Genomic DNA, 17,568 nt, shown 5'->3' on the forward strand with positions numbered 1-17,568 from the left:
AGAGCATGTTAGATGGGGTTGCAGCCAGGCAGGCTTTGATATATCTCCAGAGAAGGAGACTCCACAACCTCTCCGGGCAACGTGTGCCAGTGCTCTGTCACTCTCACAGGGAAGAAATTCCTCCTCCTCTTCAGGTGGCACTGCCTATGGTTCAGTTCATGCCTGTTGCCTCTAGTCCTTTTGCATGGGACTACTGAAAAGAGTTCAGCCCATCCCTTTGACACCCTCCCTTCAGATACTTACACACATTGATCAGATCCCYCCTCAGTCTTCTCTTCCCCAGGCTAAAGAGGCCCAGCTCTTGCAGCCGTTCCTCATAGGGCAGATGCTCCAGCCCTCTGATCATCCTCGTAGCCCTATGCTGGACTCTCTCYAGCAGCTCCATGACTCTCTTGTACTGGGGAGCCCAGAACTRGACACAGTCCTCAAGATGCRGCCTCAGCAGGGCTGAGTAGAGGGGCAGGATCACCTCCCTCAACCTGCTGGCAACACTTCCCAATGCACCCAAGCATACCATTGGCCTTCTTGGCCACAAGGACACATTGCTGCCTCATGGTCAACTTCTCATCCGCCAGCACTCCCACGTCCTTCTCTGCAGAGCTGCTTTGCTGCTTTTTTGAAGTGGCAGACAAGGACTTGAGTTTGTCCAAGACAAAAGCAATAACTTGTTTCTTAGAGACTGGCTCTAATACTTCAGAATTTAAGCTTTTTAGTCCTTGAGTGATGAAGACTTGATGAAGTGTTGGGTTTGCAGACAAGCTGGAAAACTAGCTTCTAGAGCCAAATACAGGCTTCTTCAGTCTCAATAGGCACTCCCTTAAGTGGAGGAGAACCACTTTGTCCCTCTTTATAGCTCACATTAAGCCAGACAGAATTGTTCTGCATAGAAGACAGATTTCACAGCCTAGGAAAAAAGAAACACCTCTCTCCTGCCTGAGGCATTGTACAAAGATACAGGAAAGAGTCCCAGACGAAGCAAAATTCACCAGGACCAAACAAAGAAAGGTATGTCAGAGAGGAAATGCAAGAATAGGGCAATGGGAAATTAGCATTCGCTGTTCAATTAAAGCTGTGTTTTAAAGCTATTGGTTTTTAAAGCAATTGTTTCTGATGGCAGAAAGGAGTAAAAAAGTAAATATTCTAGGAAGGATGTAGAACAAAGAGGAGTAAGAGATAAGGCAAAGAAGGGTGGCTGGAGGGAGAGAAACACCAAAGGAGAGTAATGATAGCAACTATGATCAGAAGGAAAAAGAAAGCAATTAACATGAACAAACTGATGTCTAGGCTCAGTTTGTGTAAAAAAAAAACTGCTGGAGCTACTGCTTGAAGTGGGCATTGGTCTTCAATGGCTAGGCTCTAGGGGAAGTTCCCACTGGGTTTCCCCCTAACTKCCTGCTCTTTCTTCCAGCCAGGGCAGTGGTAGAAGACAGAGAATTAGAGTGAAAAGCTGAGATACCTTTTTTGTTATTATTATTTTCACCAGGTCCATGTGACTGGAGAGGGAAATTAGCTGAAATGTTGTGATGGCTGTTTCCTGCTTAAGAACATCAAAAGATGAAACAAGAGTTCAGCTAAAGATGAGGTGGAGGTGGGTGGGAAACTCTGTCATTGAATTTTATTAAGTCTTTATGAATTAGCTCTGTCAATTTTTTTTTTCTTCAGATGGCTTTTGAGCAAACTTTTTAGCTGTAATTACAGCAAAAACAGACTACTCTACATACAGTTGGATATAACGTATAGGAAGAATTCTTCTTCATGTTAATGTTTGAATTCTAATTTATATGAACAATGACAAGGTTTAATTTTCTGTCATTATGCACAGGTTAGCCTAGACTGGATATTAATAGATTCACACCCACAACTACCAGTACTGCATCAATCAAATTTTGAAGATAAAACTTACACTCCATGGCAACTTTTAGGATATAATTTTCTTTTCTTTTGTCATCTTTTTGAACTACTTGAGCAATGCAGAAAGCAATAAGGACAAGACTTGCAGCCAGACAGTAGTCTCTTCAGTTTGAGGCAACAGAATGGGTCTACAGTACAGCATTTGACTCTTAATCATAGACACGCAGACCACTCCAGAGGGTATAGTTCATCTCTGACTCCCTGTTTGAAAATCATAGAATCGTAGAATGGTGAGGTTGGAAGGGACCTCTGGAGGTCATCTAATCCAACCCTCAGCATAGCCTGAATGCGGATTGAACTCACAACCTTGGCATTAGCAGCACCAGAGTTGGTTAGCTCTAACCAACTGAGCTAAACCTGCCCCCAAAAGGGTTTGGAGAAAGAGGACATGAGGAGAGTACCTCTGGGCTTCACTATGTTTGGATGCTCAAATGACCACTTAGGCAATGTATTTGTTGTAACTCACATTGTCGACCAAACCATCTCCCAGCTGTGTCAGAAATAGTGAGCTTCCAGAGAAGGCAAACAGGCATCTGGCTGCCCACACATTGCTCCTACACTGACCACTGATCATTAGACTCGCAGAGGAACATGTAGCGTAACATTACCTCGTTAACTGCACAGTCTGTTAAACTTCCAGTCCTAAAGCACTTATAACCATATGTATCCTGACACTTAAAAAATAATTTAGAACTGTATTTATACACACATACATACATACATGTGAGCATGCAAATCGGCCCAGAATAAAGATAGCAGAACAACCATATGAGGAAACCTAAAACCTCACCAACCAAAGAATAACAAACAAACAAGCCCACAAGCAAATATAATCTAAAAGTGAAACAAAAAGAGCTTCAGCTTCATGCAGAAGTGGTGCTCTTCATGCTAGTGGTGTTCTTAGGTGTATACTAAACAGAGAATATTCAGATTTTCTATAGGACTGGCTATGTTGCCCATATTGTCAAGTTTAGGATAACTGATAGTTAAAGTTTGTTGTAAGTTGACTCTAATAAAGTAATATCTTAATAATAAAGTCAGACTGGGAAACTTAAGTTAACAGGATGCTTTTGTTAATGAACTGTCAGACTAATTCTGACCTCTGCCAAGATGCGAGCATGTTGTTCACAACATGGGGAAAAAAAACAACTGCAGGAGTCAAATCAGTCTGTCAAGGATGGGTGGCCCTTTAAAATGGAACCGTAATTCCTAAAACATCTCAAAAGAAAGCTTTGTTTATATGCTACGCTATCAAGGTGCATTTTCAGGGAGGGACAAAGTTGTTAATAATTCCTTTCAGGTATCAGATTTTATGTAAATCCAGATGGCTAAACTATAGGAGTTCACTTTTCTTAATGGAAAATCTGGAAGTTTTTACACAATTTAGTTAGAGTCAATTAATCAAAACTACCATAAGAGTGCTGAGATGGCTATGGAAAGTAACATTTTCTATTGAAAGTCAAGTGGGAAGGCCTGTGCATTTAATGGGCAATGAATATGTCACAATGACTGCACTCTAAGCCCTTGTATGCTACAAGATATGTGAAAGCATATCACTGTGCCCATGCTTGTACCATTAACTCCTTCAGCTCTGTGTAATCCGAGGAGCTCTGTGTAATCCGAGGGCTCTGCCTATGTGAAGTAGAATATTTCTCTGGAAACTGTGCTTGCATGCTTCAAACAGGAGTGTTTGAATGGTATGCAGATGGCCTTCAACTCAGACAGAATGGAACTGAGTAAAACAATCTTTCTTTCTAGGAACACTATGGTGGCTTAACTTCAAAAAAAAAAAAAAAAAAAAGTTATCAACCACCAAGAAAAAATGGAATAAAATTGATGTCATGGTGTTTGAGACTTAGGTTTTACTTAGTCATTGGTGAGCTTACTTAGTCACAGCCAATCCCTTTAGTAAAGCCTTACATGCTTATCTATTCCTAATGTAACTCAAGCAGGAAGTTCCAATCAGATCATGCCTCAAGGGTGTCCAGCAGAGCTCTGTGGCATAAGATAGTAGTTGTTGACATTTTTCGCTTTCCATGATATGCAATGTTTGTAGTGTGTCTTTCAGGCATTGTGCTATTTAAAGATAAAACAACAAAACATAAGTGAAATGAAAGCTGTTTCTTGGCCAATCAAGAAACTGCAGCTAGAGAAGATTTGACATTTCATTAGGGTAATTCTTCAGAAAATAGAAAAATCAGTTAGATGTTGAATGGTTGCTAGGAAAGTATGCTAGAGAAAAGTATGTGAAGCACAAAATCTGTTTGTTACTCTTGGTAACCCAGGCAAAGATTTCCTCTTTGAACTGTGCTTTCCCCTTTTTATTTTTTATATCTTGAAATCCTGTTTCTGCTGTTCGGTACCAAAACTAGTGTACTTACCGCCAGTTTCCACAGATAAYATCAGATAGATTAAAAAAAAAAAGAAAAAAAGAAAGCACTTCGGGAATCTTGGATGAAGAGAGTGGACAAAAAAGTTTCATATTCTACTAAAATATTACATATCTGCCATTAGTATTACTGATTAATCAATTTCTGTTACTATCTAGACAATCAAAAATCCATAGTTTCAGATATGTCAAACTACCTAAGGAAAGAAGACAAAAGATGGCATAACTTGTCCTGTTAGAAGTGAGATGAAAAAGAATTAACTTTAAATGAATCCATTAACTACAGTAGCTTCTCTACTAGTTCTGTCCTCAGTCTCTTGTTTCTCATAGCCAAATTGATCTGGATTGAAATTTTTCCTTCTGTTGCATTTCTACCTCTTAGTAGAGGATGAAATCCATTCGGTGGCCAGGATCAGAACAAAACTGAAATATTCACAACATATGCCCAATAGCACTTGGCTTGAATAGACGCAGATAAAACTCCCTTATATAAGTTTGTCCATTTGGAGTACTGGCACCATGCACAAATGTGAAATATCTGTTTCACAAGAGGGATGTCAAGGCTTCAAAAATACAGGCATTTATATTAAAATAAGTCCTGGCTATCATGGAAAAGGCTTTGCTCTAGAATGTTCTCTACTTTTTTTTAGCTACAGCTGCTTTTCTCTAAGATGTCTTACCTTCAGGAATGCTAGTGGGAAAACTGGGGCAAGAGGGAATTAATAGATGCAAATTCTAAGTGCTAAGGAAGGAGCTATATGCAGCAGTGGATCATGGGAGACAGAGGAAAAGAAGAGTTCCCACACTTGCATGACTTTCTAGAAGCAGCTGACTAGTGCTGTGTAGAAGTGTCTTCACTCTATTTCCTACTCATCTTTAACATACAAAGTTTGTTCTTGGCCACGCAGAGGTGGGGTGAAGACAAGGTCGCCAGATGGGTGGGGATGGCCATATGCAGTACATTATCACTGTCCTGGCTCTGGTTCAACTGTTTATACAGACCGGCAGCACAACTGTGCTTCTGTCCAGAAGCAAGATACTGATGCTGCACTGAAGCTTGAAAATACGAAATAGGTACTGAACACTAAGTTCAAATACAGTCTGTGAATGCACSTTGGAATCCATGCGGACACAGTCCTACCTGCTGCTATAGTTTAGGTTGCTTCATCTCTATCTATGCTGACTTAGGGCAACTCGGTTCTACTCTGCACCAGCTGGAAAAGCCATCAATATACCTATATCTGCTTTGCAGTCTTGCTCATCTACACTCATCTGTAGTTCCTCTGCTTTCATTTACACCTCATCCTTTGTTCATCCTTTTCCACTACAAACTTGGTTTCTTCTCATTGGTACCCTGCTTCTATATCCTGTATGTGCACCCCTCTCCTTACCAGTAGGGGTTAAGAATCTGCTGACACATGTCTTGCTATCACTGGCAAAAGGGTACCATGTCTTACTGTGATCTGGGAGAAAGATGAGCAGAAGAGCCTTTGTACTGGGGTGGACGAGCTCAGTGTTCAGTAGTGGCAAATTTCTTTCATCACTCAGGGAAAAACCTGCCTCCACCCAGACCAGGTTTCCCTGTATTTCTAGGGGAAAACAAAGAGTTTATTCGATGATTTGGCTATATTAAGAAGGGGTGAGGGTCTGGGGAGGAAGGCTGAAGGTACTAAGAGTAGTCCTGCTTGTGCAGGGGGAAGCCAGGCTCAGAGACAGCCCACCAGGGCTTTCCATTGCTGAGGCCAGCTCCCTTTACATGGTACAGCTTCTCCGTCATCCGCTGAAGGGACACGAGCCCACTGCGGCCCCCGAAGAGGCGGAGGGCCGCGGCCTCGGTGCTGTAACGTCATGGTAGGTACCTCGGGGGTCAGGCGCAGGCAGTCTGCTCCAGCCCACCGGGCCTCGCGCCGCGCCGTCGTCTAGGCGACAGGCCCCATGCCACGCGGGGGGGGGAAGGGGGGGAGAAGGCTAAGGCGTGGCCTGATTGGCTCCCCCCATGGGGGCACGCGTGCCTTCGAACCTCCCTCTCCCCCCCCCCCCCCCCCCGCCCGTAGGGACGGGAGAAGGCGCGGGGTAGGCGGGGGGGAGAAGAGAGGGAGATGCTGCTATAAATAAACCGCCCTTCCTGATTGGCCGGGAGGGAAAAATGGTTGCACCACGTGACTGTCCATCTAAAAATTCCAAGATGGCGGATCCGCTAACAGGCTGAGTTCGCTGGTGGCGCGCGCGCTGCTGTGTCCGCGCCGAGCCCTCCCCGCGCAGCTCTCCGCCTTGCCCGTGGCCACCCAGGTCAGTACGCGGCTCCTCGCAGCCTCCTCTCGCCGCGCCGGGCTGGGCCATCCCTGGAGCTGCACTGTGGTAGGCGCTGCATGGCCCCTTTAAGGCTGCGCCGTTTTCTGCCCGCCGGCTTTTAATTCTGCCGAGGCTGCTCCCTGCCGCCGCGATCCTAAAGGGATCGGCTGTGCATGGCTATTTTCCGCTGGGTTCCGACCATGAAACGCAGAGGTTCCGGAGAGGGAGGAGATGGGCAGCGCCCGGCACCAATCGGAATGCTCCCTAGCACAGTGGCGGGTGCATTTGAGCCACTCGACGGCTCTTGCCGCGCGCTGATTGGCGGCCCGCTTGCCAGGGCGGGGTTTCCGTGCGCCATCACTCAGTACGGGCGTAGCGACGCGGTGGGCGTGCCGGGGGTGTGACGGGCAGCGCTCCCGCCCATTCAGCGCGCCGGAGCTCCCCGCCGCTGGCGTTTTTGTGAATGAGGCAGGTGGGGCTGGTGCCGCCGCCGGTTCCGCCCCCTTGGCTGCTCCGCTCGCCCCTCCCCTCCCGGGCGGCTGCGGCTCCTCCCCCCCGCCCGGGTGAGCAGCGCCGCCGCCGCCTCGGTGCTGCGCGGGGCTCGGCGGGGAGCGATGCGGGCAGCGGTGAGTGCCACGGCAGGGCGGGGCGGGGCCGCTCGCGGCAGACCCGCGGGAGGTGGGCGGCCGGGCGGCGGCGGGGCCCGCTGCCCCCTGGGGGCTCGGCGGCGGGCGCGGCCCGGCCGCCGTGAGGGAATCGGCGGAGCCCTGCGGCTCCCAGCTCCGCGCTGCGGGCCGCGGCCCGGCGGCTCGCCGCTCTCCGCGGCGGATAACGTGCGACTCGGGAAAGTTTCCGAGCGGGCGGCGCGGGGGGCGGTGGCCCTGCTGCGGAGGGCGGGCCGGCCCGCTGCGGTGCCGTCGCGCGGGCTTCGGCCGAAAACATGCTCCTCGCCGTAGCGAATAATCTCTGTTTGCGGTGATTCGCTCCTGCTAAAGATGCTTCCAACTCGGCCCGAGAGGCAGCTGCCTGCCTGAATGAATTAAACCCCAAGTTTTGATTGGCAACACCTTTCCTCCCCTCCTCCCCCGCAAAAAAAAAAAAATTTTTTTTTTATTTATAACCATAAGGAGAAAGCAAAGAGTCACCCCTTCAAAATCATCCCTGGTGTTTGTGAGACTTGCAGTGCTCCTAGGCTACAACAGAAAATGACAGCTCTAAAGCAAGCTTAATATGGGACTCTGTCTGTCCTTAACTGTAAGCTGATGTTTCTTCCTAAATATTTTTCTTGTAATTATGTGCGTTTTCCTCCAAAACGTGTGAAATGTTGGTTTATGCAACGACTTAAAAAAATTATAATGTATTTGGAGCAGCAAGAAGGGAGGTGTTGAGCAGTTGTGTGTGGGTTTTGCTGCAGGAATTTATCAGGAAAGATGCTGTGCAATCCTTGAGCTTTTTGAATGTTATCTGTGAAATGCTTGTGTGGCATGGCAAACGCAGCACGACATCTTAAGCAAGCAAACATAACAATTATTTGATACTATAGCAAGGTGCCTTGTGCAGTGTAGAGGGGGGTAAACCTGCCCTTTATCCAGAACACTTGCATAATTAGTTTGTGTGTGAATATCATCATAGTGGGAGCTGTTTGTTTGTTTGCTTGTTTCTGAAGATTTGCATAAATGAAGCTTGTCACTGGAAAATGTTTGGTTCCTGACTGTAATGGTGGGTTCGATGTTTCAGGCTTGCTTAACGATCCAGGGTAGATTATAGGTCTAAAAATCTTTTTAGAAAGTGGGATCTGTATTGGAAAGGTGTGGGTGGATTAAGGGTGAGAAAACCACTTAGAAACCTGGGAATAGGGTGCGCAGTTCAGAGCGGTGGAGTGGGATATAGGTGCCATCCACAAAAGGTGGTGGAGGAGGCCGCTTGATTTATTCTCAACATGGGCATCCAGGCAGCATTGTTTTGTGCTTGTGTTAGCACACAGCAGTGTTTTGTCATCTTCATAATTTTGCTTGCACTGCCTCTTAAAGCTGAAATTATTTTGGCCCTCTGTGCTGTAGTGAATTTCACCGTTGAGTGAATAATATTTTTGCCAATGCATTTTGATTTGCTGGTATTATGTACTGTCAATAAATGGGACTTGTTATACTTGCTACTGTCAAAGTGCTCTCAGTTGTTGCCAAAAGCTACCTGAAGTTAATTATTGGAATTGGTCTTTTTTTTTAAAAAAAAAACAGCAACACTTCTAAAAGCTAAGGAACTGTGAAGTTTATATAACAATCTGGTTCTTGGCAGGATTTCTTTTTTTTTTCTGGTAATATCAGAAGCTATTAAAACTCAGTACTGGGACAGATCCTGATTTCCATTAAACTCTAGAGTTTTCTGCTTAAAAACTGCAGTTTTTGCTCTGCAATCTTCTGAAAGAGTTAAGAGGCCATTGAATTAAAAACCTCAGCTGCTTGTATACAAATATACAGCAATTACAAGGCAACAAAGTTATTGCAGAATCCTTACTGTAACCATGGCAACATGTTCACTCAATTACATTTAGAAATGTGAAATGCCACCCAGTTAGAAAGAGTAAGTTTTAGCAAATGCAGATTTTTTTTTTCTTGTATAAACCAAAATGTGTAAGACACAACTTTCCAGATTATATGCTTTTTCTCATATTTGGATGAGATGTTCCAGCATGTGTGTGTCTTAGATTTGCTTAGCTAATATTAAGCTGTCTTGTCACTTGTCTAAATTTTTTTTTCAATTTATCCTTTGAGATTTAATTTTGCTTCAGGACCTGGCTTTAGAAGGAGGAGAGGGAAAAGGGGTGGGGGAGGGAAAGGAGGAGAGGAGGAAAAAAAAAAAAAACTTGCCTCAGAATACCGGGAGAACTTCCCATTTATTTAATGGGATAGAGGCATGAAAGAAAGCATACACTTGGAGTGAAAGCTTTCATTCTTTTAGGGAAAAATGTGTGTTTGGAAGACTACATTCAAGGCTATCGTAAAGCAGACTAATCTTGGTGGATCTAAGCTACTTACCATCACCATCAAGAAAAAAAGCAGTGAAAAAGTCCTTGAGAAGCCTAAGGAGTGCATCTATCAGGCCAAGATTAGGAGACAGCAGATTCTGTGCACAATATTCTTCATCAGTGATGCATAGGAACTCATCAATGGAAGTTTTATTTATCACTTGCCTTTTAGTGGTGAGTTATTAGCAAAAAGAATAAAACGGAAATGCTAGTTTCTTGTAAAGGTTAATCTTTGTATTGGTCAAGATGTAGCTTTCTGCTTTGCTGTCCTCATGTTTTTTACATGGGGGACTTTCCATTAACAGAGAAAAAGGGAAAAACAGCACTGTCAAATTTTAAAACAAAATTATAGGAGGAGAAACAGGAATGGAGTGTCTGCAAACACCCATGGAACAGTGAACTTCTGAGAAAGTTACCTGAGAACAAGAGCTAATTGGAGATACTTAGGTGGACTCTGTTCCAGTTGGGATGACTTGAGTGCATTTTATCTAGATCTTCAAGGAGTTCAACTCCAGACTCCCTTCAGAATATTCTGAGTAGATAGCAATAAGTTTGCAGGTCTTTTTGACCTGTGTTATATTATAGATAACTTTGGAAGGCATTTCTGCTGAACTTGTTGGGTCTTGTTGTCCTCACCATGAGGGAATTATTTGTGTTTCATGTTGCTTGAACACTGCTGAAAAGCAGCAGCTTGAACAGGTCTGACTTTCTACTTGCATAGTGTCCAGCCATAAGCATGCTCACTTTCCTCTGTTTCACCCTGATAGTATCAAGGGAAGAGGTGGAGATACTGGAGTTGTCTGTTTAGACTGCTGAAAGGGTGGGACTGATCCTCATTCGTTGGTGTTAAATCTCATCTTGAACTGTAAGGGTGAGGACTAGGAGTTTTTAAAAATGAAGGTTAAAATTCTTCAGGAGTCCATGGTTTTAGATTATTTTGCCCTCTTAATTTCTTTCTGAAACAGCTTTGTGCTCTCTAGTGAGTATACTTTTTAAAAAAGCCATCTTAAGGTGTATCTGTATTTCACAAACTTGGTGAAATGCTTTAAATGATCCATATAGGATCATTTTTGGCTCAAAATTTGAGGAAGCTACAGACTTTCCAGTACATGAACATACTCAAAACACATTTAATTCTAACTGTTTAGATGCGCTTTCCTCCAAATACATAGTACTTGATGAGGTCAAATTTCTGTCACCTGCTAGAGCTGAGCAAGCTGAGAATTAGCAAGAGGTTTTAAAATGGTTGGTTCACAAGCATGCTTACTTAATAATTTATATTAAGAGAATCTAGTACATATAGTGTCTCTTATGACTTGTAGCATAGCCTTGCCTCAAGGACAGCAAACTGATTATGTGGTGAGAGATGCTTCTGTTCCTGGTCTGCTGAATATTGGGTACCCTCCCCTGCAAGCGTATTGTCTTCATTTTTGGCAGTTTGGGGTTGCTTGAAACATTCCTTGAATGCTTATATGCCGTACTCTACACTAGTAAGGTTGCAATAGCTAGTTATCCTAGTATTAAGTGCGATGTGCAGCTCCTGAGCTTAAGTGGCATAAGTATGTTCTTAAAAGTGGTGCTGTCTTTCAGGTTTGAAAACCTGAATGTTCGCCACCCAGCCTTGCCAGCTTAATCTTGGTGTTGAAAAACTGCCAAAGAGTGTAATATAATCACTTCTTTAACTGGAAGAGGACATGACACCAAAGGAATATGTGCATTTCTTTTTGCTGGAAACCCAGTATATAAAAAGCAAAACAACGAGAAACCCTTGACTTTGTATTTTTATTTGTCTTGTATCTAGGGTTAAGTACACAGGGTGATGTTACCAGAATGGCCTATTTACTGAGCAGGTTTTGTTGCTAGCTTGTTCCAAACTGCAAAGCTAGTCACAAACCACAAGGAAGTATTAATGAATATGTTATTTGGACAGCGGTAACAATGTTCATTAAATATTTGGCAGATGTTCCTGACCCTTGCTGCTGGCTTCTTCTTTGATAGTGTCATCTTCCACTCTGTTCCACTTTTATGTTACCTTCAGCCTGTTTCCCGTTATCCTGTAGCTTTTCTGTAGTCTTCTTTTTTCAGTCCTGCTACCTAGTCTGCAAGGCCAGATGCTGGTTTAAAATTTTTTCAGATTCCTACTGGAGTCCTTAGAACTTACACTATTGTAAAATTGTGTATTATTGGACAGAAGCTGACAGGATGTGTCTGTGTCTGTCACTTAATTCAAAATTACTCTTCAGTTTTCAAAGTGCCAATCCTGAAAAGATGGCCTCTGTTTTTCACTTACCTTTTCTTCCAATTTCCCAAAGTCTAAGCATACCAATGCTCCTTAGCAGTGAAAGGAGCCTGGTTCTTCTCATCTTGCTTGCTGCTCCCAGAAATCTAAAGTTGGGGGAGGGAAGAAAACTGAAAATACGTGAGTTTGCCTCTAACAGTGTAAGCTGAGAAATAGAAAAACTAGAAGTGTCTGCTTCAATAATTAAGAATGTGGCAATTATTTCTTTATTCAGCCCATGCTTAGACTATTGCTACTTAAAGTAAGAGATGGATAATCTTCTGAAAAACCAAAGTAAAAACTCTCTCTCTCTCTCTCTTTTTTTTTTTTTTTTTTTTTTTAATAAACTCACCATTCCATAGTGGTGAGCAAAAAGAAACCATTGGGAAAAGATTGTGAAGTCTCTTGGAAAGCTTCTATGGTTCTTTCCATGCAAGAAATTACAGCTGGGCCTGCCTCTATAAAAAATTAAGCTTTTGTCATGGCATTCACTACTGGATGCATTTTAAGCAAATTCTTTTTTTTTCTTCCTCATGTTTTTCCAATTGGATGTTATCTCTGAAAAGTTTTGGTTTAAAAACTGCTTCAAACTGTACTCTAGTAGTGCAGAGGAGTATGTGTTGACTTGTCATCAGTACATGTAGGCACATCTGCCTTAAATTGAATGATTGAATCTCTGTTCCAAAGAAAAGAAGTAGTTTTAAAGAAAATAAATTGTGTTTTTTGAAAATTAGGCTAATAATAATAAGGCTAGTAAGAAACCTCTTGCTAACTTGCTCAAGATTAGGATTGATTCTTTTTCTAACCTGAAGATGCTTCAAGACAGCTGTTTAGTTTGGCCAAGTAACCAGAAGGTAGTTGGGATGAGCTGGAGACCAAAGGTGACAGTGCGCAGCCAATATAGCTCATCTGAGGTATGAACAGCTTCTGTTTTGGGATCAGAGTCCATCATTACAATAGCTCAGAGAGACACCCATAGCATCTGACCCAATATTTTAGCAGTATATTGTCCACTAGGTGATAATGTCTAGGAGAACATTCAGTGGATTCTGCAGCTCTCCATATTGCAAATTCGATTTGCAGTAAATTGTTGAATRAATAATCAGATTGCAAGGGCTTTGCTTTAAATAATCTTGTAGGATAGAGTAACCTATGTGAGATGAAAAATCTCAGTTTAGATGTCTGGACTGTGGACATACTGATAGTATACTAATATGTTGTTTTAAATGATCTTTAAGAGACTTGCTCATTCATGCTGATAAAACACTGATGTCTGATAAAAGATAAATAGAATTAAGTTTAATGAGCAGTGAAGAATTGTGATAATTCATATGTAGAAAATAAAGTTTTTCTTTTTCTGAAGAAAAGGTGCTTTAGTGACATCTCTGTCACTAAGATTTAATTACTTTTTAAAGTCTGTGAACACTTGCGTACTGGGCCTTTTATGTAAAATCAGATTTCATTTGTCAAATGTGCAAAAAAAATTGCTGAAATAATTGACCTCAACTTAATTTTGAGAAATAGCAGTTATTCATAACAGGTTTGTCAGTAGTATCAATAAGATTCTGCAGGATATTGTAATTTTTTGAATGAGTGCTGCGTTGTCTTCTCTGTGCATTAGGGCACTGACATGAAATTGTAGCATCACAACTGCATGCATGCTAATATCTTTGAGTGTTTCACACTGAATGTATAGCTGTTTGAATCTGCAGATAGCATGTTAGAAAAATTAAGATACTTTAAGAGTCTATGTTCTTTTTCCTTCAGGATAAAAGGTAGATTACGACATTACTTTGTTCCTTTTTTTCTTCCATATATATGTGTATATTTTTTWAAAAAAAGTCTTTCACTATTGGATGAGCTTTATTTTTTTTTACTTTATTTTATTTACTTTATTAGAGGGTTAAGCCTGCAGCTCTTAAAAAGTTATCTGTGGTGAGTTAATGTGCTTTTACTGTGATATGTTTTCATGATGCACTAAAATTTACAGAAAAAGATTACAGTTGCTCTGTAGGAAAAGTTCAAATTGGGAGTTGCTGGTGTTGCATTTATAAAGCTTTTGGTTTTGTACACATCAGTTCAAGAAAAGCATCCAGAATGTGAGCCCAAAACAATGAATTACTTCTACTATGTGATGTCCTGAACAAGTATTCAAAAAGAGAGTGTTGAAAGTATTAGGAAATTACATTCCTTCCCCCCACMCCCCCCAACCTTGGGAACTGCAGTCACCTAGTTTCTGTTAATGCTTGTTCCTTATTAAAATTCTGTATACAGGTGGCTCTTGTGGTGATCAAATATGGCCTAGCTTCTTACTCTACCTTCTTATGTTATGACATATAAGTTATACATTTTTTCAAATAATGCTATGCAAATTATATTAGCTACATAATTCTTTTAGAATGCAAATGATTCTGAAAAATGAATTTTAACTTGGTAATTTTAACTGGATAATTTGGGGAAGAGGAAGAGAGTGGTGAAAGGAAGGGGCAAGTTTGAAGCCTGGAAACAGAGCTCCTAAGGCAGGTATTCATTGTGAGCATTGGCTAGCGTGGAAGGAGAAGGCATGAGATGAAAGTTGGGATATCGGCCTTAATTTTGAATTTCATGACTCATACTAAAAACAAGTAGGGACTTAAAGGTTATTTCATTGCCAAGAACCAATGGGAAGGGAACCCCACAGTGCAGACTGTTGGACAAGGGAAGTCATAGAAGGAGAATTCTACTGAGCTTTCCTGCAGGCCAGGTTGTTTTATAGATCACTGCATAGTTTGAGCTTGTTTCTTCATACAAAAAAAATTACTTTGCTAGCCAGCACCTTTTTTTTCCCTTTTTTAAAAAAAGATGCTGTACCTATTGCTTCAGGTGAATCCCTRGCAGACTTCTCTGAAGTGGAGGTTGGCATCTTGCAAAAACATCTTGCCGAAGAGCCTGGCAAGTGGGAGGAATGGTAGACATCTTTCTGGAATAGCTCTGAAAGGGTATTAAGGCATGTTTCATGTGGTGGTCAGGTCCATTTAAATCTAGTGTTAGTTTTCTTGCTGAGTAATAGATCTCTCCAGTATATTGATACAGAAACTGGCTTCCATGAGCTGCATTTGCCTTCATGTTTGCCTCGTCTACTTGATGTAGAAGGGCCTCTTAAAATAGATTTTTTTTTTCCCTTTATGAGTGCTTTGTGCATTTTTTCTTGCCTTCTCTAATTTTCTGTTTGAGTCTAGTGGCAATACTTTGTTTGACAGGGAAGAAGGATGTTAAATATTTCTCCAGTTCTTATCTGCTACCAGAACTTACTGGAGGCTGAAAGATGCTATTGAATGAAAGCTGCCTCTCATGCAGTTTTTAGCCTGGAAGCCTGATTAAAGGAAGAGGAAAGGGAACAGCAGGGAGTTTTTCTGATTGCCCATAGGAGGTGCTGAATACTTTGGTGAAGGCTGTGCTCACCCATCTTTCTCTCTGGATTTCTTCTTCATCCTGATATAAAAATCAGTGCTATATACTGTACTGAAGGAAGGCTGTTGCCTCATCTGCTCTGTGCCTTAAGAATGAAGCATTTGATGATGGGCTTAATCATAATTGTGAATGAAGTCTTAGCATTAGAGAAAGTAATTTCTTGCCTGAAGCTCTGCAAAAACAAGGAAGTGATGCATAGGAACTTGTGACAGTGAAAGGCAATCTGAGGTTTTGTTATACATTATCGAACCTAGCATAATGTAGAAGAGCTGGATACTTCTGGATCCCTAGAGAAAAGGCTTATGAAAAAGCACATATTGATGTGGTGATGCAGGGTAAAGTGTAGCATTTTTATGGCTACAGAACAGCTTGAAAAGTGGATGGCCTCATAAGTTGAAATCTTGTTCATGAGCATGTATTGTGAATTATTGAAAATAGAAGAGACTTATATGCAATTTTCACGAGCAATCTGTAACATTTTTTTTTGGTGATTTACACAGATTACATGATCGTGTTCCACATTGTGGCTGAATGTGAGCTTGCTTTGTTGATGTTCCCTGTTTTAGATCATGCCTTGCAAACATAAATAAGTTGTGATATCTGATGGATCTGATGCTTGTATATGGTCCAGGGCATTACAAGTGTAAAGATAGCTAGTTTTCCCTTGATGAGGAGGAATCAAATCCTCTGCACAGAAACTCCATGTGCATGTTAAGTAACAAAGCATAATTCACACTTAAAAAAAAGATTACACTATTAGTATCTTTAGGCAGTATTGTTCTGACCTTTGAATTGTCTGGTAAACCTGGAGTGCTGGTGGTGGTGGTGGTTGGGGGGCGTGGAGAAAAAGCTGCAGTGGATATTTGGGGTAGATAGTGATCTATAGATATATAGTTAATACCTAGTTTTCTGAGACCATGAGACTAAATTGGTGTTACATTTATTGATAGTAATCTTGACTGTATTCAGTTTGGAAGTGAAAGCACACCATTTCTACTTTCTCCTATAAAAATGCTAGTTTAAAAAACCCTGATGTGTAAGGACACTGGAAGCAAGGGAGCAAATGAAAAACTTGCACACAGTACAGAACATTAAAACACGGTGCTTGCCTGGGGAAATGGGTATCATTGAGTAATACTGACCACGGCATGAGTGAGGTCAGGGCAGGGAAGTCTTTTTGCCTGAAGTAATTCCATTTTAAGAGGAGAAGAAAGTAAGGAAATGGAGACTCTTAAGTTAGGCATAAATCTATAATTCTACCAGCAGCGTGACCACTATACTGGAAAGGAAGTGGGCTGAAAAAAGCCTAAAGAGCAATTGGGTGAGGAATATGGCACTGCAGATGTGAAATCCTGTAGTATAGCAGGTAAACTGGAGTGTCTTATGGTAGATTCTATTTGAATTCAGGCATAGCTAGTATGCAAACACTGCATGCGTGTTTATCTAATTTAAAATGGCATAAATTCAAGCAGCTTAAGATGTGGCCATCTAAGGCTAGAAATGAGAGCATCTTCTTTGCATGTGGTTTATCAGACTTCCTAGCATGAAGGATATCCAGTTATTGTATACTTCCAATTCCTAGATCTTTTCAAGGGCCCTTATGAATGGCATTCCATGCCTTCCTTCCTGTACTGGAAGGAACCGATCAAGCTGGAGAGCTGGAAGCAAGCTGGAAACACTATTGGACTGAGATCTGAGCTTTCTTTCCCTCCAGCCACCCTCATGGTGTTCCCCATCTAAAGAATTTGATATGAACATCTGATCCCTCCCTGTCCCCCTTGCCTTTTTACCCCAGTAGGAAAACTCTCCGGTGTTTGCATTCTCTAGAGCAACTTTAAAGGGGAGTGAGTTCTTCTTTCTTCCCTATTTTATAGCCTGTTCATGAAAGTAATTTTAGACTTCTGCTGTAAACTTTCTTACATCCCTTGGGTGCTGAGGTCTCCTTTTGTGAAAATCTGTTCCAGACTAAATATGCTTGACAACTTTGTATAACTACCTTCAGGTTTTCATTTTTGGTACTGTAAATGAGCAGACTTCTAATGTGTGTGCTTCCAGGTATTCAAATTCTTTTATAAAGAAAACTGAAACGACACCTTCCATACACAGACACAAACACACACACACCAAAAAACCCTTCTTTTAAGTGTACTGAGGGCTGATGAGTCTTGCATTCCTAGTATTGCAACACAAGGTGTTCTCTGTTCTAGATTGTAAATATTTATC

At 41.9% G+C, this 17,568-nt stretch overlaps 1 protein-coding gene across 4 annotated transcripts in view; it reads left to right on the plus strand.

Annotated features, from left to right (window-relative positions):
- The first annotated feature begins 6,451 nt into the window (after positions 1-6,451).
- The window catches only part of HDAC4 (histone deacetylase 4), a 270,470-nt gene continuing 259,353 nt past the window's right edge, over positions 6,452-17,568 (plus strand). For 3 of the 4 annotated variants that reach the window (XM_085304382.1, XM_085304384.1, XM_085304383.1), the window contains exon 1: positions 6,452-6,589. The gene's annotated coding sequence lies outside the window, so the exon portion shown is untranslated. Of the gene's footprint in view, positions 6,590-7,160; positions 7,219-17,568 lie in introns of those variants that run through there. The other variant, XM_085304381.1, reaches the window with a different exon arrangement.

The sequence above is a fragment of the Rhea americana genome, unplaced genomic scaffold (genome assembly GCF_003343005.1).
Source record: "Rhea americana isolate MKP2758 unplaced genomic scaffold, rheAme1 scaffold_209, whole genome shotgun sequence".
Taxonomy (NCBI): domain Eukaryota; kingdom Metazoa; phylum Chordata; class Aves; order Rheiformes; family Rheidae; genus Rhea; species Rhea americana.